This window comes from Somniosus microcephalus, chromosome 2, assembly GCF_052327205.1.
Source record: "Somniosus microcephalus isolate GS21.2 chromosome 2, FLI_Smic_1.0, whole genome shotgun sequence".
In the NCBI taxonomy this organism is placed as follows: Eukaryota; Metazoa; Chordata; class Chondrichthyes; order Squaliformes; family Somniosidae; genus Somniosus; species Somniosus microcephalus.
Window position 1 is genome coordinate 857,476 of NC_140988.1, and position 26,896 is coordinate 884,371.

At 62.7% G+C, this 26,896-nt stretch overlaps 1 protein-coding gene across 2 annotated transcripts in view; it reads right to left on the minus strand.

Annotated features, from left to right (window-relative positions):
- The window catches only part of LOC147122475 (uncharacterized), a 182,039-nt gene that overhangs the window by 27,469 nt on the left and 127,674 nt on the right, over positions 1–26,896 (minus strand). Inside the window, exons 2-3 of one of the 2 annotated variants that reach the window (XM_086005440.1) lie at positions 21,221–21,326; positions 20,071–20,129 (exon numbers count right to left, since the gene is read on the minus strand). The gene's annotated coding sequence lies outside the window, so the exon portion shown is untranslated. Of the gene's footprint in view, positions 1–20,070; positions 20,130–21,220; positions 21,772–26,896 lie in introns of those variants that run through there. The other variant, XM_086005450.1, reaches the window with a different exon arrangement.

A 26,896-nucleotide genomic window follows, 5' to 3' on the forward strand; every position in this document is an offset into this window, starting at 1 on the left:
CCGACACAACAAGGGCCCACTCAGGGGAGGCATGTTGGACTCCAGTAAAATCGAGAACTCCGACCATTTCCCCGCCAGTGCTCTGTGCCTCCCACTCCCCTGTCAGCCATGGCTCAGTTGGTAGCACCCTCACCTCTGAGTCAGAAGGTTGTGGGCACAAAATCTAGGCTGAGTACTGAGGGAGCGCTGCACTGTCGGAGGGGCAGTACTGAGGGAGTGCCGCACTGTCGGAGGGGCAGTACTGAGGGAGCGCTGCACTGTCGGAGGGGCAGTACTGAGGGAGCGCCGCACTGTCGGAGGGGCAGTACTGAGGGAGCGCCGCACTGTCGGAGGGGCAGTACTGAGGGAGCGCTGCACTGTCGGAGGGGCAGCACTGAGGGAGCGCTGCACTGTCGGAGGGGCAGTACTGAGGGAGCGCCGCACTGTCGGAGGGGCAGTACTGAGGGAGCGCCGCACTGTCGGAGGGGCAGTACTGAGGGAGCGCCGCACTGTCGGAGGGGCAGTACTGAGGGAGCGCCGCACTGTCGGAGGGACAGTACTGAGGGAGTGCCGCACTGTCGGAGGGTCAGTACTGAGGGAGTGCCGCACTGTCGGAGGGGCAGCACTGAGGGAGCGCTGCACTGTTGGAGGGGCAGTACTGAGGGAGCGCTGCACTGTCGGAGGGGCAGTACAGAGGGAGCGCTGCACTATCGGAGGGGCATTACTGAGGGAGTGCTGCACTGTCAGAGGGGCAGTACTGAGGGAGCGCCGCACTGTCGGAGGGGCAGTACTGAGGGAGCGCCGCACTGTCGGAGGGTCAGTACTGAGGGAGTGCCGCACTGTCGGAGGGGCAGTACTGAGGGAGTGCCGCACTGTCGGAGGGGCAGTACTGAGGGAGCGCTGCACTGTCGGAGGGGCAGTACTGAGGGAGCACTGCACTGTCGGAGGGGCAGTACTGAGGGAGTGCTGCACTGTCGGAGGGGCAGTACTGAGGGAGCGCTGCACTGTCTGAGGGGCAGCACTGAGGGAGCGCTGCACTGTCGGAGGGGCAGTACTGAGGGAGCGCTGCACTGTCGGAGGGGCAGTACTGAGGGAGCGCTGCACTGTCGGAGGGGCAGTACTGAGGGAGCGCTGCACTGTCGGAGGGGCAGCACTGAGGGAGCGCTGCACTGTCGGAGGGGCAGTACTGAGGGAGCGCCGCACTGTCGGAGGGGCAGTACTGAGGGAGCGCCGCACTGTCGGAGGGGCAGTACTGAGGGAGCGCCGCACTGTCGGAGGGGCAGTACTGAGGGAGCGCCGCACTGTCGGAGGGGCAGTACTGAGGGAGCGCCGCACTGTCGGAGGGTCAGTACTGAGGGAGTGCCGCACTGTCGGAGGGGCAGCACTGAGGGAGCGCTGCACTGTTGGAGGGGCAGTACTGAGGGAGCGCTGCACTGTCGGAGGGGCAGTACTGAGGGAGCGCTGCACTGTCGGAGGGGCATTACTGAGGGAGCGCTGCACTGTCGGAGGGGCAGTACTGAGGGAGCGCCGCACTGTCGGAGGGGCAGTACTGAGGGAGCGCCGCACTGTCGGAGGGTCAGTACTGAGGGAGTGCCGCACTGTCGGAGGGGCAGTACTGAGGGAGCGCTGCACTGTCGGAGGGGCAGTACTGAGGGAGCGCCGCACTGTCGGAGGGGCAGTACTGAGGGAGCGCTGCACTGTCGGAGGGGCAGTACTGAGGGAGTGCTGCACTGTCGGAGGGGCAGTACTGAGGGAGCGCCGCACTGTCGGAGGGGCAGTACTGAGGGAGCGCGGCACTGTCGGAGGGGCAGTACTGAGGGAGCGCGGCACTGTCGGAGGGGCAGTACTGAGGGAGCGCTGCACTGTCGGAGGGGCAGTACTGAGGGAACGCGGCACTGTCGGAGGGTCAGTACTGAGGGAGCACCGCACTGTCGGAGGGGCAGTACTGAGGGAGCGCGGCACTGTCGGAGGGGCAGTACTGAGGGCGCGCTGCACTGTCGGAGGGGCAGTACTGAGGGAGCGCTGCACTGTCGGAGGGGCAGTACTGAGGGAGCGCCGCACTGTCGGAGGGGCAGTACTGAGGGAGCGCCGCACTGTCGGAGGGGCAGTACTGAGGGAGCGCCGCACTGTCGGAGGGGCAGTACTGAGGGAGCGCTGCACTGTCGGAGGGGCAGCACTGAGGGAGCGCTGCACTGTCGGAGGGGCAGTACTGAGGGAGCGCCGCACTGTCGGAGGGGCAGTACTGAGGGAGCGCCGCACTGTCGGAGGGGCAGTACTGAGGGAGCGCCGCACTGTCGGAGGGGCAGTACTGAGGGAGCGCCGCACTGTCGGAGGGACAGTACTGAGGGAGTGCCGCACTGTCGGAGGGTCAGTACTGAGGGAGTGCCGCACTGTCGGAGGGGCAGCACTGAGGGAGCGCTGCACTGTTGGAGGGGCAGTACTGAGGGAGCGCTGCACTGTCGGAGGGGCAGTACAGAGGGAGCGCTGCACTGTCGGAGGGGCATTACTGAGGGAGTGCTGCACTGTCAGAGGGGCAGTACTGAGGGAGCGCCGCACTGTCGGAGGGGCAGTACTGAGGGAGCGCCGCACTGTCGGAGGGTCAGTACTGAGGGAGTGCCGCACTGTCGGAGGGGCAGTACTGAGGGAGTGCCGCACTGTCGGAGGGGCAGTACTGAGGGAGCGCTGCACTGTCGGAGGGGCAGTACTGAGGGAGCACTGCACTGTCGGAGGGGCAGTACTGAGGGAGTGCTGCACTGTCGGAGGGGCAGTACTGAGGGAGCGCTGCACTGTCTGAGGGGCAGCACTGAGGGAGCGCTGCACTGTCGGAGGGGCAGTACTGAGGGAGCGCTGCACTGTCGGAGGGGCAGTACTGAGGGAGCGCTGCACTGTCGGAGGGGCAGTACTGAGGGAGCGCTGCACTGTCGGAGGGGCAGCACTGAGGGAGCGCTGCACTGTCGGAGGGGCAGTACTGAGGGAGCGCCGCACTGTCGGAGGGGCAGTACTGAGGGAGCGCCGCACTGTCGGAGGGGCAGTACTGAGGGAGCGCCGCACTGTCGGAGGGGCAGTACTGAGGGAGCGCCGCACTGTCGGAGGGGCAGTACTGAGGGAGCGCCGCACTGTCGGAGGGTCAGTACTGAGGGAGTGCCGCACTGTCGGAGGGGCAGCACTGAGGGAGCGCTGCACTGTTGGAGGGGCAGTACTGAGGGAGCGCTGCACTGTCGGAGGGGCAGTACTGAGGGAGCGCTGCACTGTCAGAGGGGCATTACTGAGGGAGCGCTGCACTGTCGGAGGGGCAGTACTGAGGGAGCGCCGCACTGTCGGAGGGGCAGTACTGAGGGAGCGCCGCACTGTCGGAGGGTCAGTACTGAGGGAGTGCCGCACTGTCGGAGGGGCAGTACTGAGGGAGCGCTGCACTGTCGGAGGGGCAGTACTGAGGGAGCGCCGCACTGTCGGAGGGGCAGTACTGAGGGAGCGCTGCACTGTCGGAGGGGCAGTACTGAGGGAGTGCTGCACTGTCGGAGGGGCAGTACTGAGGGAGCGCCGCACTGTCGGAGGGGCAGTACTGAGGGAGCGCGGCACTGTCGGAGGGGCAGTACTGAGGGAGCGCGGCACTGTCGGAGGGGCAGTACTGAGGGAGCGCTGCACTGTCGGAGGGGCAGTACTGAGGGAACGCGGCACTGTCGGAGGGTCAGTACTGAGGGAGCACCGCACTGTCGGAGGGGCAGTACTGAGGGAGCGCGGCACTGTCGGAGGGGCAGTACTGAGGGCGCGCTGCACTGTCGGAGGGGCAGTACTGAGGGAGCGCCGCACTGTCGGAGGGGCAGTACTGAGGGGGCGCCGCACTGTCGGAGGGGCAGTACTGAGGGAGCGCCGCACTGTCGGAGGGGCAGTACTGAGGGAGCGCTGCACTGTTGGAGGGGCAGTACTGAGGGAGTGCTGCACTGTCGGAGGGACAGTACTGAGGGAGCGCCGCACTGTCGGAGGGATGGTACTGAGGGAGCGCCGCACAGTCGGAAGGGCAGTACTGAGGGAGCGCCGCACTGTTGGAAGGGCGGTACTGAGGGAGCGCTGCACTGTCAGAGGGGCGGTACTGAGGGAGCGCTGCACTGTCGGAGTGGCAGTGCTGAGGAAGTGCCGCATTGTCGAAGGGGCAGTACTGAGGGAGCGCCGCACTGTTGGAGGGGCAGTACTGAGGGAGCGCCGCACTGTCGGAGGGGCAGTACTGAGGGAGCGCCGCACTGTCGGAGGGGCAGTACTGAGGGAGCGCTGCACTGTCGGAGGGGCAGTACGGAGGGAGCGCTGAACTGTCGGAGGGGCAGTACTGAGGGAGCGCCGCACTGTCGGAGGGGCAGTACGGAGGGAGCGCCGCACTGTCGGAGGGGCAGTACTGAGGGAGCGCCGCACTGTCGGAGGGGCAGTACTGAGGGAGCGCCGCACCATCGGAGCGGCAGAACTGAGGGAGCGCCGCACCGTCGGAGCGGCAGTACTGAGGGAGCGCCGCACCGTCGGAGGGGCAGTACTGAGGGAGCGCCGCACTGTCGGAGGGGCAGTACTGAGGGAGCGCCGCACCGTCGGAGGGGCAGTACTGAGGGAGCGCCGCACCGTCGGAGGGGCAGTACTGAGGGAGCGCCGCACCGTCGGAGGGGCAGTACTGAGGGAGCACCGCACCGTCGGAGCGGCAGTACTGAGGGAGCGCCGCACCGTCGGAGCGGCAGTACTGAGGGAGCGCCGCACTGTCGGAGGGGCAGTACTGAGGGAGCGCCGCACTGTCGGAGGGGCAGTACTGAGGGAGCGCCGCACTGTCGGAGGGGCAGTACGGAGGGAGCGCCGCACTGTCAGAGGGGCAGTACGGAGGGAGCGCCGCACTGTCGGAGGGGCAGTACTGAGGGAGCGCCGCACTGTCGGAGGGGCAGTACTGAGGGAGCGCCGCACCATCGGAGCGGCAGAACTGAGGGAGCGCCGCACCGTCGGAGCGGCAGTACTGAGGGAGCGCCGCACTGTCGGAGGGGCAGTACTGAGGGAGCGCCGCACCGTCGGAGGGGCAGTACTGAGGGAGCGCCGCACCGTCGGAGGGGCAGTACTGAGGGAGCGCCGCACTGTCGGAGGGGCAGTACTGAGGGAGCGCCGCACCATCGGAGGGGCAGTACTGAGGGAGCACCGCACCGTCGGAGCGGCAGTACTGAGGGAGCGCCGCACCGTCGGAGCGGCAGTACTGAGGGAGCGCCGCACTGTCGGAGGGGCAGTACTGAGGGAGCGCCGCACTGTCGGAGGGGCAGTACTGAGGGAGCGCCGCACTGTCGGAGGGGCAGAACTGAGGGAGCGCCGCACTGTCGGAGGGGCAGCACTGAGGGAGCGCCGCACTGTCGGAGGGGCAGTACTGAGGGAGCGCCGCACTGTCGGAGGGGCAGTACTGAGGGAGCGCCGCACTGTCGGAGGGGCAGTACTGAGGGAGCGCCGCACTGTCGGAGGGGCAGTACTGAGGGAGCGCCGCACTGTCGGAGGGGCAGTACTGAGGGAGCGCCGCACTGTCGGAGGGGCAGTACTGAGGGAGCGCCGCACTGTCGGAGGGGCAGTACTGAGGGAGCGCCGCACTGTCGGAGGGGCAGTACTGAGGGTGCGCCGCACTGTCGGAGGGGCAGTACTGAGGGAGCGCCGCACTGTCGGAGGGGCAGTACTGAGGGAGCGCCGCACTGTCGGAGGGGCAGTACTGAGGGAGAGCCGCACTGTCGGAGGGGCAGTACTGAGGGAGCGCTGCACTGTCGGAGGGACAGTACTGAGGGAGCGCCGCACTGTCGGAGGGGCAGTACTGAGGGAGCGCTGCACTGTCGGAGGGTCAGTACTGAGGGAGCGCTGCACTGTCGGAGGGGCAATACTAAGGGAGCGCCGCACTGTCAGAGGGGCAGTACTGAGGGAGAGGCAGTACTGACGGAGTGCCGCACTGTCGGAGGGGCAGTACTGAGGGAGCGCTGCACTGTTGGAGGGGCAGTACTGAGGGAGTGCTGCACTGTCGGAGGGACAGTACTGAGGGAGCGCCGCACTGTCGGAGGGATGGTACTGAGGGAGCGCCGCACAGTCGGAAGGGCAGTACTGAGGGAGCGCCGCACTGTTGGAAGGGCGGTACTGAGGGAGCGCCGCACTGTTGGAAGGGCGGTACTGAGGGAGCGCTGCACTGTCAGAGGGGCGGTACTGAGGGAGCGCTGCACTGTCGGAGGGGCAGTGCTGAGGAAGTGCCGCATTGTCGAAGGGGCGGTACTGAGGGAGCGCCGCATTGTCGGAGGGGCAGTACTGAGGGAGCGCCGCACTGTCGGAGGGGCAGTACTGAGGGAGCGCCGCACTGTCGGAGGGGCAGTACTGAGGGAGCGCCGCACTGTCGGAGGGGCAGTACTGAGGGAGCGCTGCACTGTCGGAGGGGCAGTACGGAGGGAGCGCTGAACTGTCGGAGGGGCAGTACTGAGGGAGCGCCGCACTGTCGGAGGGGCAGTACGGAGGGAGCGCCGCACTGTCGGAGGGGCAGTACTGAGGGAGCGCCGCACTGTCGGAGGGGCAGTACTGAGGGAGCGCCGCACCATCGGAGCGGCAGAACTGAGGGAGCGCCGCACCGTCGGAGCGGCAGTACTGAGGGAGCGCCGCACTGTCGGAGGGGCAGTACTGAGGGAGCGCTGCACTGTCGGAGGGGCAGTACTGAGGGAGTGCTGCACTGTCGGAGGGGCAGTACTGAGGGAGCGCCGCACTGTCGGAGGGGCAGTACTGAGGGAGCGCGGCACTGTCGGAGGGGCAGTACTGAGGGAGCGCGGCACTGTCGGAGGGGCAGTACTGAGGGAGCGCTGCACTGTCGGAGGGGCAGTACTGAGGGAACGCGGCACTGTCGGAGGGTCAGTACTGAGGGAGCACCGCACTGTCGGAGGGGCAGTACTGAGGGCGCGCTGCACTGTCGGAGGGGCAGTACTGAGGGAGCGCCGCACTGTCGGAGGGGCAGTACTGAGGGGGCGCCGCACTGTCGGAGGGGCAGTACTGAGGGAGCGCCGCACTGTCGGAGGGGCAGTACTGAGGGAGCGCTGCACTGTTGGAGGGGCAGTACTGAGGGAGTGCTGCACTGTCGGAGGGACAGTACTGAGGGAGCGCCGCACTGTCGGAGGGATGGTACTGAGGGAGCGCCGCACAGTCGGAAGGGCAGTACTGAGGGAGCGCCGCACTGTTGGAAGGGCGGTACTGAGGGAGCGCTGCACTGTCAGAGGGGCGGTACTGAGGGAGCGCTGCACTGTCGGAGGGGCAGTGCTGAGGAAGTGCCGCATTGTCGAAGGGGCAGTACTGAGGGAGCGCCGCACTGTTGGACGGGCAGTACTGAGGGAGCGCCGCACTGTTGGAGGGGCAGTACTGAGGGAGCGCCGCACTGTCGGAGGGGCAGTACTGAGGGAGCGCCGCACTGTCGGAGGGGCAGTACTGAGGGAGCGCCGCACTGTCGGAGGGGCAGTACTGAGGGAGCGCTGCACTGTCGGAGGGGCAGTACGGAGGGAGCGCTGAACTGTCGGAGGGGCAGTACTGAGGGAGCGCCGCACTGTCGGAGGGGCAGTACGGAGGGAGCGCCGCACTGTCGGAGGGGCAGTACTGAGGGAGCGCCGCACTGTCGGAGGGGCAGTACTGAGGGAGCGCCGCACCATCGGAGCGGCAGAACTGAGGGAGCGCTGCACCGTCGGAGCGGCAGTACTGAGGGAGCGCCGCACTGTCGGAGGGGCAGTACTGAGGGAGCGCCGCACTGTCGGAGGGGCAGTACTGAGGGAGCGCCGCACCGTCGGAGGGGCAGTACTGAGGGAGCGCCGCACTGTCGGAGGGGCAGTACTGAGGGAGCGCCGCACCGTCGGAGGGGCAGTACTGAGGGAGCACCGCACCGTCGGAGCGGCAGTACTGAGGGAGCGCCGCACCGTCGGAGCGGCAGTACTGAGGGAGCGCCGCACTGTCGGAGGGGCAGTACTGAGGGAGCGCCGCACTGTCGGAGGGGCAGTACTGAGGGAGCGCCGCACTGTCGGAGGGGCAGTACGGAGGGAGCGCCGCACTGTCAGAGGGGCAGTACGGAGGGAGCGCCGCACTGTCGGAGGGGCAGTACTGAGGGAGCGCCGCACTGTCGGAGGGGCAGTACTGAGGGAGCGCCGCACCATCGGAGCGGCAGAACTGAGGGAGCGTCGCACCGTCGGAGCGGCAGTACTGAGGGAGCGCCGCACTGTCGGAGGGGCAGTACTGAGGGAGCGCCGCACCGTCGGAGGGGCAGTACTGAGGGAGCGCCGCACCGTCGGAGGGGCAGTACTGAGGGAGCGCCGCACTGTCGGAGGGGCAGTACTGAGGGAGCGCCGCACCATCGGAGGGGCAGTACTGAGGGAGCACCGCACCGTCGGAGCGGCAGTACTGAGGGAGCGCCGCACCGTCGGAGCGGCAGTACTGAGGGAGCGCCGCACTGTCGGAGGGGCAGTACTGAGGGAGCGCCGCACTGTCGGAGGGGCAGTACTGAGGGAGCGCCGCACTGTCGGAGGGGCAGCACTGAGGGAGCGCCGCACTGTCGGAGGGGCAGTACTGAGGGAGCGCCGCACTGTCGGAGGGGCAGTACTGAGGGAGCGCCGCACTGTCGGAGGGGCAGTACTGAGGGAGCGCCGCACTGTCGGAGGGGCAGTACTGAGGGAGCGCCGCACTGTCGGAGGGGCAGTACTGAGGGAGCGCCGCACTGTCGGAGGGGCAGTACTGAGGGAGCGCCGCACTGTCGGAGGGGCAGTACTGAGGGAGCGCCGCACTGTCGGAGGGGCAGTACTGAGGGAGCGCCGCACTGTCGGAGGGGCAGTACTGAGGGAGCGCCGCACTGTCGGAGGGGCAGTACTGAGGGTGCGCCGCACTGTCGGAGGGGCAGTACTGAGGGAGCGCCGCACTGTCGGAGGGGCAGTACTGAGGGAGCGCCGCACTGTCGGAGGGGCAGTACTGAGGGAGAGCCGCACTGTCGGAGGGGCAGTACTGAGGGAGCGCTGCACTGTCGGAGGGACAGTACTGAGGGAGCGCCGCACTGTCGGAGGGGCAGTACTGAGGGAGCGCTGCACTGTCGGAGGGTCAGTACTGAGGGAGCGCTGCACTGTCGGAGGGGCAATACTAAGGGAGCGCCGCACTGTCAGAGGGGCAGTACTGAGGGAGAGGCAGTACTGACGGAGTGCCGCACTGTCGGAGGGGCAGTACTGAGGGAGCGCTGCACTGTTGGAGGGGCAGTACTGAGGGAGTGCTGCACTGTCGGAGGGACAGTACTGAGGGAGCGCCGCACTGTCGGAGGGATGGTACTGAGGGAGCGCCGCACAGTCGGAAGGGCAGTACTGAGGGAGCGCCGCACTGTTGGAAGGGCGGTACTGAGGGAGCGCTGCACTGTCAGAGGGGCGGTACTGAGGGAGCGCCGCACTGTTGGAAGGGCGGTACTGAGGGAGCGCTGCACTGTCAGAGGGGCGGTACTGAGGGAGCGCTGCACTGTCGGAGGGGCAGTGCTGAGGAAGTGCCGCATTGTCGAAGGGGCGGTACTGAGGGAGCGCCGCATTGTCGGAGGGGCAGTACTGAGGGAGCGCCGCACTGTCGGAGGGGCAGTACTGAGGGAGCGCCGCACTGTCGGAGGGGCAGTACTGAGGGAGCGCCGCACTGTCGGAGGGGCAGTACTGAGGGAGCGCTGCACTGTCGGAGGGGCAGTACGGAGGGAGCGCTGAACTGTCGGAGGGGCAGTACTGAGGGAGCGCCGCACTGTCGGAGGGGCAGTACGGAGGGAGCGCCGCACTGTCGGAGGGGCAGTACTGAGGGAGCGCCGCACTGTCGGAGGGGCAGTACTGAGGGAGCGCCGCACCATCGGAGCGGCAGAACTGAGGGAGCGCCGCACCGTCGGAGCGGCAGTACTGAGGGAGCGCCGCACTGTCGGAGGGGCAGTACTGAGGGAGCGCCGCACTGTCGGAGGGGCAGTACTGAGGGAGCGCCGCACCGTCGGAGGGGCAGTACTGAGGGAGCGCCGCACTGTCGGAGCGGCAGTACTGAGGGAGCGCCGCACTGTCGGAGGGGCAGTACTGAGGGAGCGCCGCACTGTCGGAGGGGCAGTACGGAGGGAGCGCCGCACTGTCGGAGGGGCAGTACGGAGGGAGCGCCGCACTGTCGGAGGGGCAGTACTGAGGGAGCGCTGCACTGTCGGAGGGGCAGTACTGAGGGAGCGCCGCACCATCGGAGCAGCAGAACTGAGGGAGCGCCGCACCGTCGGAGCGGCAGTACTGAGGGAGCGCCGCACTGTCGGAGGGGCAGTACTGAGGGAGCGCCGCACCGTCGGAGGGGCAGTACTGAGGGAGCGCCGCACTGTCGGAGGGGCAGTACTGAGGGAGCGCCGCACCATCGGAGGGGCAGTACTGAGGGAGCACCGCACCGTCGGAGCGGCAGTACTGAGGGAGCGCCGCACCGTCGGAGCGGCAGTACTGAGGGAGCGCCGCACTGTCGGAGGGGCAGTACTGAGGGAGCGCCGCACTGTCGGAGGGGCAGTACTGAGGGAGCGCCGCACTGTCGGAGGGGCAGTACTGAGGGAGCGCCGCACTGTCGGAGGGGCAGTACTGAGGGAGAGCCGCACTGTCGGAGGGGCAGTACTGAGGGAGCGCTGCACTGTCGGAGGGACAGTACTGAGGGAGCGCCGCACTGTCGGAGGGGCAGTACTGAGGGAGCGCTGCACTGTCGGAGGGTCAGTACTGAGGGAGCGCTGCACTGTCGGAGGGGCAATACTAAGGGAGCGCCGCACTGTCAGAGGGGCAGTACTGAGGGAGAGGCAGTACTGACGGAGTGCCGCACTGTCGGAGGGGCAGTACTGAGGGAGCGCTGCACTGTTGGAGGGGCAGTACTGAGGGAGTGCTGCACTGTCGGAGGGACAGTACTGAGGGAGCGCCGCACTGTCGGAGGGATGGTACTGAGGGAGCGCCGCACAGTCGGAAGGGCAGTACTGAGGGAGCGCCGCACTGTTGGAAGGGCGGTACTGAGGGAGCGCTGCACTGTCAGAGGGGCGGTACTGAGGGAGCGCCGCACTGTTGGAAGGGCGGTACTGAGGGAGCGCTGCACTGTCAGAGGGGCGGTACTGAGGGAGCGCTGCACTGTCGGAGGGGCAGTGCTGAGGAAGTGCCGCATTGTCGAAGGGGCGGTACTGAGGGAGCGCCGCATTGTCGGAGGGGCAGTACTGAGGGAGCGCCGCACTGTCGGAGGGGCAGTACTGAGGGAGCGCCGCACTGTCGGAGGGGCAGTACTGAGGGAGCGCCGCACTGTCGGAGGGGCAGTACTGAGGGAGCGCTGCACTGTCGGAGGGGCAGTACGGAGGGAGCGCTGAACTGTCGGAGGGGCAGTACTGAGGGAGCGCCGCACTGTCGGAGGGGCAGTACGGAGGGAGCGCCGCACTGTCGGAGGGGCAGTACTGAGGGAGCGCCGCACTGTCGGAGGGGCAGTACTGAGGGAGCGCCGCACCATCGGAGCGGCAGAACTGAGGGAGCGCCGCACCGTCGGAGCGGCAGTACTGAGGGAGCGCCGCACTGTCGGAGGGGCAGTACTGAGGGAGCGCCGCACCGTCGGAGGGGCAGTACTGAGGGAGCGCCGCACCGTCGGAGGGGCAGTACTGAGGGAGCGCCGCACTGTCGGAGGGGCAGTACTGAGGGAGCGCCGCACCATCGGAGGGGCAGTACTGAGGGAGCACCGCACCGTCGGAGCGGCAGTACTGAGGGAGCGCCGCACCGTCGGAGCGGCAGTACTGAGGGAGCGCCGCACTGTCGGAGGGGCAGTACTGAGGGAGCGCCGCACTGTCGGAGGGGCAGTACTGAGGGAGCGCCGCACTGTCGGAGGGGCAGTACGGAGGGAGCGCCGCACTGTCGGAGGGGCAGTACGGAGGGAGCGCCGCACTGTCGGAGGGGCAGTACTGAGGGAGCGCCGCACTGTCGGAGGGGCAGTACTGAGGGAGCGCCGCACTGTCGGAGGGGCAGTACTGAGGGAGCGCCGCACCATCGGAGCAGCAGAACTGAGGGAGCGCCGCACCGTCGGAGCGGCAGTACTGAGGGAGCGCCGCACTGTCGGAGGGGCAGTACTGAGGGAGCGCCGCACCGTCGGAGGGGCAGTACTGAGGGAGCGCCGCACTGTCGGAGGGGCAGTACTGAGGGAGCGCCGCACCATCGGAGGGGCAGTACTGAGGGAGCACCGCACCGTCGGAGCGGCAGTACTGAGGGAGCGCCGCACCGTCGGAGCGGCAGTACTGAGGGAGCGCCGCACTGTCGGAGGGGCAGTACTGAGGGAGCGCCGCACTGTCGGAGGGGCAGTACTGAGGGAGCGCCGCACTGTCGGAGGGGCAGTACTGAGGGAGCGCCGCACTGTCGGAGGGGCAGCACTGAGGGAGCGCCGCACTGTCGGAGGGGCAGTACTGAGGGAGCGCCGCACTGTCGGAGGGGCAGTACTGAGGGAGCGCCGCACTGTCGGAGGGGCAGTACTGAGGGAGCGCCGCACTGTCGGAGGGGCAGTACTGAGGGAGCGCCGCACTGTCGGAGGGGCAGTACTGAGGGAGCGCCGCACTGTCGGAGGGGCAGTACTGAGGGAGCGCCGCACTGTCGGAGGGGCAGTACTGAGGGAGCGCCGCACTGTCGGAGGGGCAGTACTGAGGGAGCGCCGCACTGTCGGAGGGGCAGTACTGAGGGAGCGCCGCACTGTCGGAGGGGCAGTACTGAGGGAGCGCCGCACTGTCGGAGGGGCAGTACTGAGGGTGCGCCGCACTGTCGGAGGGGCAGTACTGAGGGAGCGCCGCACTGTCGGAGGGGCAGTACTGAGGGAGCGCCGCACTGTCGGAGGGGCAGTACTGAGGGAGTGCCGCACTGTCGGAGGGGCAGTACTGAGGGAGCGCTGCACTGTCGGAGGGACAGTACTGAGGGAGCGCCGCACTGTCGGAGGGGCAGTACTGGGGGAGCGCTGCACTGTCGGAGGGTCAGTACTGAGGGAGCGCTGCACTGTCGGAGGGGCAGTACTAAGGGAGCGCCGCACTGTCAGAGGGGCAGTACTGAGGGAGAGGCAGTACTGACGGAGTGCCGCACTGTCGGAGGGGCAGTACTGAGGGAGCGCTGCACTGTTGGAGGGGCAGTACTGAGGGAGTGCTGCACTGTCGGAGGGGCAGTACGGAGGGAGCGCCGCACTGTCGGAGGGGCAGTACTGAGGGAGCGCTGCACTGTCGGAGGGGCAGTACTGAGGGAGCGCCGCACCATCGGAGCGGCAGAACTGAGGGAGCGCCGCACCGTCGGAGCGGCAGTACTGAGGGAGCGCCGCACTGTCGGAGGGGCAGTACTGAGGGAGCGCCGCACTGTCGGAGGGGCAGTACTGAGGGAGCGCCGCACCGTCGGAGGGGCAGTACTGAGGGAGCGCCGCACTGTCGGAGCGGCAGTACTGAGGGAGCGCCGCACTGTCGGAGGGGCAGTACTGAGGGAGCGCCGCACTGTCGGAGGGGCAGTACGGAGGGAGCGCCGCACTGTCGGAGGGGCAGTACGGAGGGAGCGCCGCACTGTCGGAGGGGCAGTACTGAGGGAGCGCCGCCCTGTCGGAGGGGCAGTACTGAGGGAGCGCTGCACTGTCGGAGGGGCAGTACGGAGGGAGCGCTGAACTGTCGGAGGGGCAGTACTGAGGGAGCGCCGCACTGTCGGAGGGGCAGTACGGAGGGAGCGCCGCACCGTCGGAGGGGCAGTACTGAGGGAGCGCCGCACTGTCGGAGGGGCAGTACTGAGGGAGCGCCGCACCGTCGGAGGGGCAGTACTGAGGGAGCACCGCACCGTCGGAGCGGCAGTACTGAGGGAGCGCCGCACCGTCGGAGCGGCAGTACTGAGGGAGCGCCGCACTGTCGGAGGGGCAGTACTGAGGGAGCGCCGCACTGTCGGAGGGGCAGTACTGAGGGAGCGCCGCACTGTCGGAGGGGCAGTACGGAGGGAGCGCCGCACTGTCAGAGGGGCAGTACGGAGGGAGCGCCGCACTGTCGGAGGGGCAGTACTGAGGGAGCGCCGCACTGTCGGAGGGGCAGTACTGAGGGAGCGCCGCACCATCGGAGCGGCAGAACTGAGGGAGCGTCGCACCGTCGGAGCGGCAGTACTGAGGGAGCGCCGCACTGTCGGAGGGGCAGTACTGAGGGAGCGCCGCACCGTCGGAGGGGCAGTACTGAGGGAGCGCCGCACCGTCGGAGGGGCAGTACTGAGGGAGCGCCGCACTGTCGGAGGGGCAGTACTGAGGGAGCGCCGCACCATCGGAGGGGCAGTACTGAGGGAGCACCGCACCGTCGGAGCGGCAGTACTGAGGGAGCGCCGCACCGTCGGAGCGGCAGTACTGAGGGAGCGCCGCACTGTCGGAGGGGCAGTACTGAGGGAGCGCCGCACTGTCGGAGGGGCAGTACTGAGGGAGCGCCGCACTGTCGGAGGGGCAGCACTGAGGGAGCGCCGCACTGTCGGAGGGGCAGTACTGAGGGAGCGCCGCACTGTCGGAGGGGCAGTACTGAGGGAGCGCCGCACTGTCGGAGGGGCAGTACTGAGGGAGCGCCGCACTGTCGGAGGGGCAGTACTGAGGGAGCGCCGCACTGTCGGAGGGGCAGTACTGAGGGAGCGCCGCACTGTCGGAGGGGCAGTACTGAGGGAGCGCCGCACTGTCGGAGGGGCAGTACTGAGGGAGCGCCGCACTGTCGGAGGGGCAGTACTGAGGGAGCGCCGCACTGTCGGAGGGGCAGTACTGAGGGAGCGCCGCACTGTCGGAGGGGCAGTACTGAGGGTGCGCCGCACTGTCGGAGGGGCAGTACTGAGGGAGCGCCGCACTGTCGGAGGGGCAGTACTGAGGGAGCGCCGCACTGTCGGAGGGGCAGTACTGAGGGAGAGCCGCACTGTCGGAGGGGCAGTACTGAGGGAGCGCTGCACTGTCGGAGGGACAGTACTGAGGGAGCGCCGCACTGTCGGAGGGGCAGTACTGAGGGAGCGCTGCACTGTCGGAGGGTCAGTACTGAGGGAGCGCTGCACTGTCGGAGGGGCAATACTAAGGGAGCGCCGCACTGTCAGAGGGGCAGTACTGAGGGAGAGGCAGTACTGACGGAGTGCCGCACTGTCGGAGGGGCAGTACTGAGGGAGCGCTGCACTGTTGGAGGGGCAGTACTGAGGGAGTGCTGCACTGTCGGAGGGACAGTACTGAGGGAGCGCCGCACTGTCGGAGGGATGGTACTGAGGGAGCGCCGCACAGTCGGAAGGGCAGTACTGAGGGAGCGCCGCACTGTTGGAAGGGCGGTACTGAGGGAGCGCTGCACTGTCAGAGGGGCGGTACTGAGGGAGCGCCGCACTGTTGGAAGGGCGGTACTGAGGGAGCGCTGCACTGTCAGAGGGGCGGTACTGAGGGAGCGCTGCACTGTCGGAGGGGCAGTGCTGAGGAAGTGCCGCATTGTCGAAGGGGCGGTACTGAGGGAGCGCCGCATTGTCGGAGGGGCAGTACTGAGGGAGCGCCGCACTGTCGGAGGGGCAGTACTGAGGGAGCGCCGCACTGTCGGAGGGGCAGTACTGAGGGAGCGCCGCACTGTCGGAGGGGCAGTACTGAGGGAGCGCTGCACTGTCGGAGGGGCAGTACGGAGGGAGCGCTGAACTGTCGGAGGGGCAGTACTGAGGGAGCGCCGCACTGTCGGAGGGGCAGTACGGAGGGAGCGCCGCACTGTCGGAGGGGCAGTACTGAGGGAGCGCCGCACTGTCGGAGGGGCAGTACTGAGGGAGCGCCGCACCATCGGAGCGGCAGAACTGAGGGAGCGCCGCACCGTCGGAGCGGCAGTACTGAGGGAGCGCCGCACTGTCGGAGGGGCAGTACTGAGGGAGCGCCGCACTGTCGGAGGGGCAGTACTGAGGGAGCGCCGCACCGTCGGAGGGGCAGTACTGAGGGAGCGCCGCACTGTCGGAGCGGCAGTACTGAGGGAGCGCCGCACTGTCGGAGGGGCAGTACTGAGGGAGCGCCGCACTGTCGGAGGGGCAGTACGGAGGGAGCGCCGCACTGTCGGAGGGGCAGTACGGAGGGAGCGCCGCACTGTCGGAGGGGCAGTACTGAGGGAGCGCTGCACTGTCGGAGGGGCAGTACTGAGGGAGCGCCGCACCATCGGAGCAGCAGAACTGAGGGAGCGCCGCACCGTCGGAGCGGCAGTACTGAGGGAGCGCCGCACTGTCGGAGGGGCAGTACTGAGGGAGCGCCGCACCGTCGGAGGGGCAGTACTGAGGGAGCGCCGCACTGTCGGAGGGGCAGTACTGAGGGAGCGCCGCACCATCGGAGGGGCAGTACTGAGGGAGCACCGCACCGTCGGAGCGGCAGTACTGAGGGAGCGCCGCACCGTCGGAGCGGCAGTACTGAGGGAGCGCCGCACTGTCGGAGGGGCAGTACTGAGGGAGCGCCGCACTGTCGGAGGGGCAGTACTGAGGGAGCGCCGCACTGTCGGAGGGGCAGTACTGAGGGAGAGCCGCACTGTCGGAGGGGCAGTACTGAGGGAGCGCTGCACTGTCGGAGGGACAGTACTGAGGGAGCGCCGCACTGTCGGAGGGGCAGTACTGAGGGAGCGCTGCACTGTCGGAGGGTCAGTACTGAGGGAGCGCTGCACTGTCGGAGGGGCAATACTAAGGGAGCGCCGCACTGTCAGAGGGGCAGTACTGAGGGAGAGGCAGTACTGACGGAGTGCCGCACTGTCGGAGGGGCAGTACTGAGGGAGCGCTGCACTGTTGGAGGGGCAGTACTGAGGGAGTGCTGCACTGTCGGAGGGACAGTACTGAGGGAGCGCCGCACTGTCGGAGGGATGGTACTGAGGGAGCGCCGCACAGTCGGAAGGGCAGTACTGAGGGAGCGCCGCACTGTTGGAAGGGCGGTACTGAGGGAGCGCTGCACTGTCAGAGGGGCGGTACTGAGGGAGCGCCGCACTGTTGGAAGGGCGGTACTGAGGGAGCGCTGCACTGTCAGAGGGGCGGTACTGAGGGAGCGCTGCACTGTCGGAGGGGCAGTGCTGAGGAAGTGCCGCATTGTCGAAGGGGCGGTACTGAGGGAGCGCCGCATTGTCGGAGGGGCAGTACTGAGGGAGCGCCGCACTGTCGGAGGGGCAGTACTGAGGGAGCGCCGCACTGTCGGAGGGGCAGTACTGAGGGAGCGCCGCACTGTCGGAGGGGCAGTACTGAGGGAGCGCTGCACTGTCGGAGGGGCAGTACGGAGGGAGCGCTGAACTGTCGGAGGGGCAGTACTGAGGGAGCGCCGCACTGTCGGAGGGGCAGTACGGAGGGAGCGCCGCACTGTCGGAGGGGCAGTACTGAGGGAGCGCCGCACTGTCGGAGGGGCAGTACTGAGGGAGCGCCGCACCATCGGAGCGGCAGAACTGAGGGAGCGCCGCACCGTCGGAGCGGCAGTACTGAGGGAGCGCCGCACTGTCGGAGGGGCAGTACTGAGGGAGCGCCGCACCGTCGGAGGGGCAGTACTGAGGGAGCGCCGCACCGTCGGAGGGGCAGTACTGAGGGAGCGCCGCACTGTCGGAGGGGCAGTACTGAGGGAGCGCCGCACCATCGGAGGGGCAGTACTGAGGGAGCACCGCACCGTCGGAGCGGCAGTACTGAGGGAGCGCCGCACCGTCGGAGCGGCAGTACTGAGGGAGCGCCGCACTGTCGGAGGGGCAGTACTGAGGGAGCGCCGCACTGTCGGAGGGGCAGTACTGAGGGAGCGCCGCACTGTCGGAGGGGCAGTACGGAGGGAGCGCCGCACTGTCGGAGGGGCAGTACGGAGGGAGCGCCGCACTGTCGGAGGGGCAGTACTGAGGGAGCGCCGCACTGTCGGAGGGGCAGTACTGAGGGAGCGCCGCACTGTCGGAGGGGCAGTACTGAGGGAGCGCCGCACCATCGGAGCAGCAGAACTGAGGGAGCGCCGCACCGTCGGAGCGGCAGTACTGAGGGAGCGCCGCACTGTCGGAGGGGCAGTACTGAGGGAGCGCCGCACCGTCGGAGGGGCAGTACTGAGGGAGCGCCGCACTGTCGGAGGGGCAGTACTGAGGGAGCGCCGCACCATCGGAGGGGCAGTACTGAGGGAGCACCGCACCGTCGGAGCGGCAGTACTGAGGGAGCGCCGCACCGTCGGAGCGGCAGTACTGAGGGAGCGCCGCACTGTCGGAGGGGCAGTACTGAGGGAGCGCCGCACTGTCGGAGGGGCAGTACTGAGGGAGCGCCGCACTGTCGGAGGGGCAGTACTGAGGGAGCGCCGCACTGTCGGAGGGGCAGCACTGAGGGAGCGCCGCACTGTCGGAGGGGCAGTACTGAGGGAGCGCCGCACTGTCGGAGGGGCAGTACTGAGGGAGCGCCGCACTGTCGGAGGGGCAGTACTGAGGGAGCGCCGCACTGTCGGAGGGGCAGTACTGAGGGAGCGCCGCACTGTCGGAGGGGCAGTACTGAGGGAGCGCCGCACTGTCGGAGGGGCAGTACTGAGGGAGCGCCGCACTGTCGGAGGGGCAGTACTGAGGGAGCGCCGCACTGTCGGAGGGGCAGTACTGAGGGAGCGCCGCACTGTCGGAGGGGCAGTACTGAGGGAGCGCCGCACTGTCGGAGGGGCAGTACTGAGGGAGCGCCGCACTGTCGGAGGGGCAGTACTGAGGGTGCGCCGCACTGTCGGAGGGGCAGTACTGAGGGAGCGCCGCACTGTCGGAGGGGCAGTACTGAGGGAGCGCCGCACTGTCGGAGGGGCAGTACTGAGGGAGTGCCGCACTGTCGGAGGGGCAGTACTGAGGGAGCGCTGCACTGTCGGAGGGACAGTACTGAGGGAGCGCCGCACTGTCGGAGGGGCAGTACTGGGGGAGCGCTGCACTGTCGGAGGGTCAGTACTGAGGGAGCGCTGCACTGTCGGAGGGGCAGTACTAAGGGAGCGCCGCACTGTCAGAGGGGCAGTACTGAGGGAGAGGCAGTACTGACGGAGTGCCGCACTGTCGGAGGGGCAGTACTGAGGGAGCGCTGCACTGTTGGAGGGGCAGTACTGAGGGAGTGCTGCACTGTCGGAGGGGCAGTACGGAGGGAGCGCCGCACTGTCGGAGGGGCAGTACTGAGGGAGCGCCGCACTGTCAAAGGTGCCATCTTTTTGATGAGACGTTAAATCGAGGCCCCGTCTGCTCTCTCAAGTGGACGTAAAAAATCCTATGGCACTATTTCAAAGAATAGCAGGAGAGTTATCCCTGGTGTTCTGGCCAATATTTATCCCTCAATCAACATCTAAAAAAAACAGATTACCTGGTCATTGTCACGTTGCTGTTTGTGGGAGCTTGCTGTGCTCAAATTGGCTGCTGCCTTTCCTAAATTACAACAGGGACTCCACTTCAAAAGTACTTCATTGGCTGTAAAGCACTTTGAGACGTCCAGTGGTCATGAACGGCGCTATAGAAATGCTGCGATCCTCTTTGCGAGTGTGTGTCTCTGGGTGGCCAGTGCTGATGATGAGGGTGCTGATCTTGAAATGTATCTTGTTACTCACTGGGCTCTCTGTGCTCAAAGGGACCAGATGGGAGATTGTATACAATCAGCCATTGGCATCTTGTATGGCCATTTCATTCACTTAATGCATAATCAGTATGTACAGGAACAGGTGGAGCCCATTCAGCCCCTCGAGCCTGTTCTGCCATTCAATGAGATCCTATCTAATCTGTGTCCTAACTCCATGCACCTGCCTTGGTTCCATATCCTTTTATACCCCCGGCTCGCAAAAATCTATCGATCTCAGATTTACAATTATTAACTGAGCTGGCATCTACCGCGTTTTGTGGGAGGGAATTCCACACTTCTACCACCCTTTGTGTGAAGAAGTGTTTCCGATCTTCTCTCCAGAATGGCCTGGCTCTGATTTTAAGGTGATTCCCCTTGTCCTAGACTCCCCCACAACCTTTCTATCTACCCTATCAATTCCTTTCAAAATCCTAAAAACCTCAATCAAATCCCCCTTAACCTTCTGTATTCCAGGGAATGCAAGCCTAGTTTATGTGATCTCTCCTCATAATCTAACATAAAATATCATGCATACAATGGAAGTTATAATTAAGATGCGACTTACCAGTTGGTCTGCATAACTCTCCAGCGTTCACAGTTCCAATACCTTCCAGAGCCCTTTCCCTGATGACAAACCATTAATGAATCTAATCCAGTATTCATGGAATCATAGAAAGTTACAACACAGGAGGCCATTCGGTCCATTTTTAAAAATTCGCTTATGGGATCTGGGCGTTGCTGGCAAGGCTGGCATTTATTGCCCATCCCTAATTGCCCTTGAGAAGGTGGTGGTGAGCCGCCTTCTTGAACCGCTGCAGTCCGTGTGGTGAAGGTACTCCCACAGTGCTGTTAGGGAGGGAGTTCCAGGATTTTGACCCATTGTGTCCGTGCCAGCCGAAAAAGAGCTCTCTGGCCTAATCCCACTTCCCAGCTCTTGGTCCGTAGCCCTGGAGGTTACGGCACTCCAGGTGCATATCCAAGTACTTTTTAAATGTGATGAGGGTTTCTGCCTCTCCCACCCTTTCAGGCAGTGAGTTCCAGACCCCCACCACCCTCTGGGTGAAAACAGTTCTCCTCAACTCCGCTCTAACTCTCCGACCAGTTACTTTATTGTACCAATTGTCCTCTATTAAGCTACACTTTTCCAGATGTGCTCAACAGGATCCCTTAAAATAAAGTAATAATGACTCACTACAACAGATGTCACACTGACTGATCTGTACGTTCCAGAAATAACTCTTGATTTATGTAAAATGCCTCATGTATGAAGCGAACATGTTGAGATTTAATCGGGCAATTGGCACCGTCACTACAGAGAACCTCAATCATTCTGCAACAGTAGGTTCTGCGTTTGTCTTTTGCTCTGTGATTTCTATTATTTATCTTGAATTAACATCAGCTAGTGTTCACCGAATCAGAAAGGAGCCCAGATAAAAAGGGGGAAATTGTAGGGGGAGCAGGGATTTGCACAGGCATGTTGTGTCTTCCCACCTTAAATTATTCACAGGTGAAAAGTACATTTGCCGTAGAGCAAGGATTGTAAAAGGAATTTGGCTCTGGAATTCCATGGCATTTCCCACAAATCTGCGATGTTAAATTACTGTAAGTATTGTTAGGGTCGCAAGCTAGGACGGAAGCTGTTTTCCCCCAAAATCGGCCCCGAGTTTCTGGGGCAATTCAGCCTAACCTGCGATCTGCCCACCCGGTTCGCTCACCTGATGGAAATATAGTAAAAGGTTGGATTGTTGCTGAAAAGCTGTCATCTCCTGTTGATGTTGGAATGGCCATAATACTGAGACTTGCAGAAAGTCTTCGATAAAACTGGAAGAAGAGACAACTGGTATTAGAGTAATGTCCAGACAGGGCGATGTCGAGTATCCCAGGGATTGGTGCTGGGACTCGTCAATATCAATGATCTGGATTCCGAAATGCAATATAAGTTGGTCAAATTCATGGGTGATACCAGAGGACACAATCGAGCCTGACAAATTGGCCGTGAAATTACAGAGGCTCCAGAGAGCATTTACAAGTGGATCGAACTGTGGCAGATTAAACTGAATGCAGAGAAGTGTAGGGTCTTAAGAAAGAATGAAGTTGGGTTTATGCGGAGCCTTTTGCGTTCTCAGCGAATCCCAAAGCCTCACAGCTAACGGATTACTTTTGACACATCAGGGGAAAAATTCGGTGGTGCCCCCTAATGTCGCCGGCGCGCTAATTTTAGCGCCCCGAAAAAGTTAGCGCCCCTACACCGTAAATTCAGCAGGAGGCGGGGTGCCACTGGAAAGTGCGCCCCCTCCTTCTTGGGGCGCTACCAGTGAATTTCACGGCGTTACGTGCAACTGCGCCATACGCGGCGGCACATAGCATTGTGTCAGTGCAGGCCTCCTCTCCCGATTAAAAGGGCGGGGCCTAGCGCTGCGCACTCCGAGGCCCTGCCAGAACAGCGGGGAGTGGGGTGTTGGGAAAACAGCCCGGCACTCGAGAGGTGTGCTGGGCTGAGCGGTCGCAGCCAGCACCCTACATACAGCAGGGTACGATAGCAGAGTGGTTATGTTACTGGGCTAGTCATCCCGAAGCTTGTAATCTGGGGACGTGAGTTCAATTCCCACCACGGCAGCAGCTGGGAATTTAAATTCAGTTAATTAAATAAATCTGGAATAAAAAGCTAGTGTCAGTAATGGTGACCATGAAACTACCGGCTTGTCATAAAAACCCATCTGGTTCACTAATGTCCTTTAGGGGAGGAAATCTGTCATCCTTACCCAGTCTGGCTCCAGACCCCCAGCAATGTGGTTGACTCTTAACTGCCCTCTGTGGTTCAAGAAGGCGGCTCACCACCACCTTCTTGAGGGCAATTAGGGGTGGGCAATAAATGCCAGCGATGCCCACATCCCATGAACAAATAAAAAAATATACAGAGGTCAGAAGGAGCAGGTGCTGGCAGTCGGCCAAAAGAAAAATGGCCGCCCAGCACCTGCCCTTTAATTTGCGCCGCTGCTGCCAAAACGCCCCCTGAACCGGTCGGACATATCGTCCAGCAATAGGTCAGGGGGCGCAAGGGAAGTTTGCGGCCGGGGTGCTGCGCATGGCGATGATGTCATCGCCCGCGGGACGCTACCGGCTATCGCCGTCGCTGCTAACCTCCCACTGAATTTCACGGGAGGCGTTAGCGGTGCCGCGCCCAGGCGCTAGAGGCTTTGCGCCCCTCGGAGGCGCTAACAGGAGGCGCAAAACAACCCAATTTTTCCCCCATTAAGTTTTAGGACATAAGGTGTGCATTTTAATGACATTTTCATCAGATCTTTCCCTCTATGAACAAACCCATTTTAGTACCTGTAGTGCCAGTCACACCTGTAGGCAGCGCTGTGATAAGAGTTTTCAGTGTTAAGGGTGTCACACCTTGCCTGTCACAGATAGACTCAGGTTGGTGTCACAGACAGTAGGTGTTGTTTGGGTTGCTATGTGCATTTTCTGAAAGTATGTTTCTTTAAAATATTCGTTTAAACTTTACTCTTTACCCAGAGAATGGTGAGAATGTGGAACTCGCTGCCACAGGGAGTGGTTGAGGTGAATAGTATCGATACATTTAAGGGGAAGCTAGATAAACACATGAGGGAGAAAGGAATAGAAGGATATGTTGATGGGGTGAGATGAAGAGGGGTGGGAGGAGGCTCGTGTGGAGCATAAACACCGGCATGGACCAGTTGGGCCGAATGGCCTGTTTCTGCACTGTGAAATTCTATGTAAACATTAAGGCCCTGAACTGTGACAGGAGCGCTCCCTATTTCCTGCTGTAACCTCAACAGGAGATCAACGGAAACCTCAGAGAATTGGCTTAAATGCCCCAAAAAAGTTAACTGACGCCATTTCATCCGGGTTTCCATCAATCTCCCTCCAAAATTACCATGAGCGATCAGGACAGCCCTAAGCCTTAATGTTTAGGCCCCACTTTCCTCTTGAGTTTTCTATAAGAAATATAATTGAACTTTCTGTCCAAGGGTCAACACTATTTTTCCCAAACGGAGTTTTTTCCTCACTTTAAACCTAATTTTCAGCTTTAAATTTAAGATTTTGTTTTCTTTTGCTTTTACATAAGAATATATTCCTTCTTCTCCCCGGGTGTTAATTCCCCCGAACCCGACGCCTGACCCCAGCCACTAATAAGGTCAATAATACTCCCTGCTGTTTCAGGCAATAATAAAGATTTTGCTGGAAACTTTCATTCTCGGCCCTTAATAAAATGGCCCTGAATTTCCTGGATCGCATTTACACTGAAATTTACACTAGTTTCTGCGCTGATCGTGCCGCCAGAATTTCCTGCGGAGCTCATTTCCTGGGATGTAAAAACCGGCATAAAACAATGCAGCGTCACCGATAGCGAGTGAGAGACTTTGGAGCCTTGCTCTCAGCTTCCCGCCTCTGCGGCTCCTCTTCCTCTTCCATTACTGTGCAGAGCAGGAGAATCCCCATTGGGAAGCCCGTCCCAGCTCACAGCACTTTGGTTAAGTATAGTGCGGATCTTTATAAGCCAGGAAAATCACTATTCAACTGCAGACGTCCCGGTTCTGCCTCTATGGGGTGATTTCCAGCCGGGTGAGCCTACACGTTTGGGCCTGAATCTACGCCAGTGCATTATTTGTGTAAACCCAGGAAACTCACACCAGCTGGTCATTTGATATGTAAATGAGCTGCACCCCACCCTTGAACCCCCCACCCTTGATCCCCCACCCTTGACCCCCACCTCTTCTCCCCCACCCTTGATCCGCAGCTCTTCTCCCCCACCCTTGACCCCCACCTCTTCTCCCCCACCCTTGACCCCCCACCTCTTCTCCCCCACCCTTGATCCCCCACCCTTGACCCCACCTCTTCTCCCCCACCCTTGACCCCCACCTCTTCTCCCCACCCTTGATTCCCCACCCTTGAGCCCACCTCTTCTCCCCCACCCTTGACCCCCACCTCTTCTCCCCCACCCTTGACCCCCCACCTCTTCTCCCCCACCCTTGACCCTCCACCTCTTCTCCCCCACCCTTGACCCCCACCTCTTCTCCCCCACCCTTGACCCCCACCCTTGACCCTCACCTATTCTCCCCCACCCTTGACCCCCCACCTCTTCTCCCCCACCCTTGACCCCCCACCTCTTCTCCCCCACCCTTGACCCCCACCTCTTCTCCCCCACCCGTGACCCCCACCTCTTCTCCCCCACCCTTGACCCCCTACCTCTTCTCCCCCACCCTTGACCCCCACCTCTTCTCCCCCACCCTTGACCCCCACCTCTTCTCCCCCACCCTTGACCCCCACCTCTTCTCCCCCACCCTTGACCGCCCCCGACCCCCGATTCGACCTCTCCAACTGTTTCACCATAAATAACATTTCATTTTATAACTATTCATTGCATCATAATTTTAAACTTTTAATTCTTAAATATTTATGCAATTAATCACCTGTAGCATATTATTTTAAAATTTCAATTAATCAAAATGTATTCATTTAATTATAAATGTAGCATTTTTTTAAATTAGTTCGTAAATATTCATCTTATTTACATTGAAATTAATTTTAAAAATTATACCAAATGATTTAGTCTCATTAGACGAGTTGTAATTTCTCTCTTGTCCTGTGTAACAGTTTGTGAATCATTAAGTATTATTTCAATATTTTAGATTCAGTGAACCAGCGCCGCAAGAAACAGCCAACACCGGGAATGGTGCAGAGAAAGATCACAGGAGGATGGCTGGGGTCAGATAATGAGTTATGGGGCAAAGCTAGAAACACTCTGACTCGAGCTTTGAAAGGAGGCGAATGAAAGAGGTTTTATGTAAAATATTAAGTGGAAGAGAAACAGTTTCTAGTTAAACCAGGATTTCAGGACAAGGGCTTAGTAGAAAGTGGACAACAGGAGGCACTTCTTCACCCCAAGAGTTATCAGTTACAAACTTTCCAAGTGTTTGCCCTCTCGCTGGACCCTGGGAGGTTGTCGGTCAAACACTGTGGGCTGGATTTTCCAAGCCCCGAGGAGGCGGGCATGGAGGTGGGACAGCCGGTAAAATCAGAGAAAGTGGGGGCGGATGGCAAACCCGCCCCCATCCCGCCTCCGTGCCCTTTTGCCAGGAGGATGGAAGATGTGCAGCTTCGGGTCCCGCCTCCAACTCACAGGTAGTTAACAGGCAGAAAAAAGGATTCGTGCCATTTTACCTTCGCAGGTGAAGGCTTCCTGACCTCGGAGAACCCCGTTGGGTTGGAGGAGACGTGGAGGAGGTCTCCGGCGGTCGGAGGTACCTGGAAGTAAGATGTAGAGGTGAGTGATGGGTGCAAGTGTGGAGTGCTAAGTATGCAAGGTGAGTGATAAATTTTAAAAAGTGTTCACTTACCTTGTTTTCTTTCTACAGCCTTCAGCCGCGGTGGATCGGGAGAGCCGACATCCTCCTTGTCAATTTCACAGACTGGCTGTTGGAACCTCCAAACCAACAGCCATGTGAAATTTACAAATTTGAAATGTTTGATGAGTCCTGAACACAAAGCCTCATCAAACTAAAGAGAATGTCAGTGTTTGACAGCTTCACAGAGCTGTCCAACCCTGACATTTCTTCTTTCAAGAAGTGCTGATAGATAGCACTTCTGACATTGATGTGCTCTGTCAGTGACTTCCTCCCTAATTGGCCGGGCGGGCTTAACAAGCTCAATCAGGGAAAAATCACTCTGGTTGGTCAGGCGAGGATGGAGGCGGGACATTGACACGACAAGCAGCAGTCCCGCCTCCAACTCACCTCCATTCACAAAATCCAGCCCTGTGGGTACTTCCAATAGTGGCCGACCTCGAGCAGCTCTGGCCATTACCTGGGCCAGTGGGCAGTGTGGAACCAACAAGGGCACTGGGTCATAGGCTGGTCAAGGAGGTGCCCCCTCATCCTCAGAGAGGGCAACATGAGCCTCTCTCATGGAGCGAAACCCACTGCCATGGGGTGCGTCTCTACACTCCCACTGCTCCGTGTTGGAAGGAGGGTAGTGAAACTCCGGAATCCCCCATCTATGATCCCAACACCCCGGTCCCAACACCCCGATCCATGATCCCAACACCCTGATCCACGATCCCAACACTCCCAACATCCCAATCCATGATCCCAACACTCCCAACATCCTAGTCCACGATCCCAATACCCCAATCCCAACACTCCCAACATCCCGATCCACGATCCCAACACCCCGATCCCAACACTCCCAACATCCCGATCCACGATCCCAACACCCCGATCCCAACACTCCCAACATCCAGGTCCACAATCCCAACACTCCCAACACCCCGATCCACGATCCCAACACCCCAATCACAACACTCCCAACACCCTGATCCATGATCCCAACACTCTGAACATCCCGATCCACGATCCCAACAC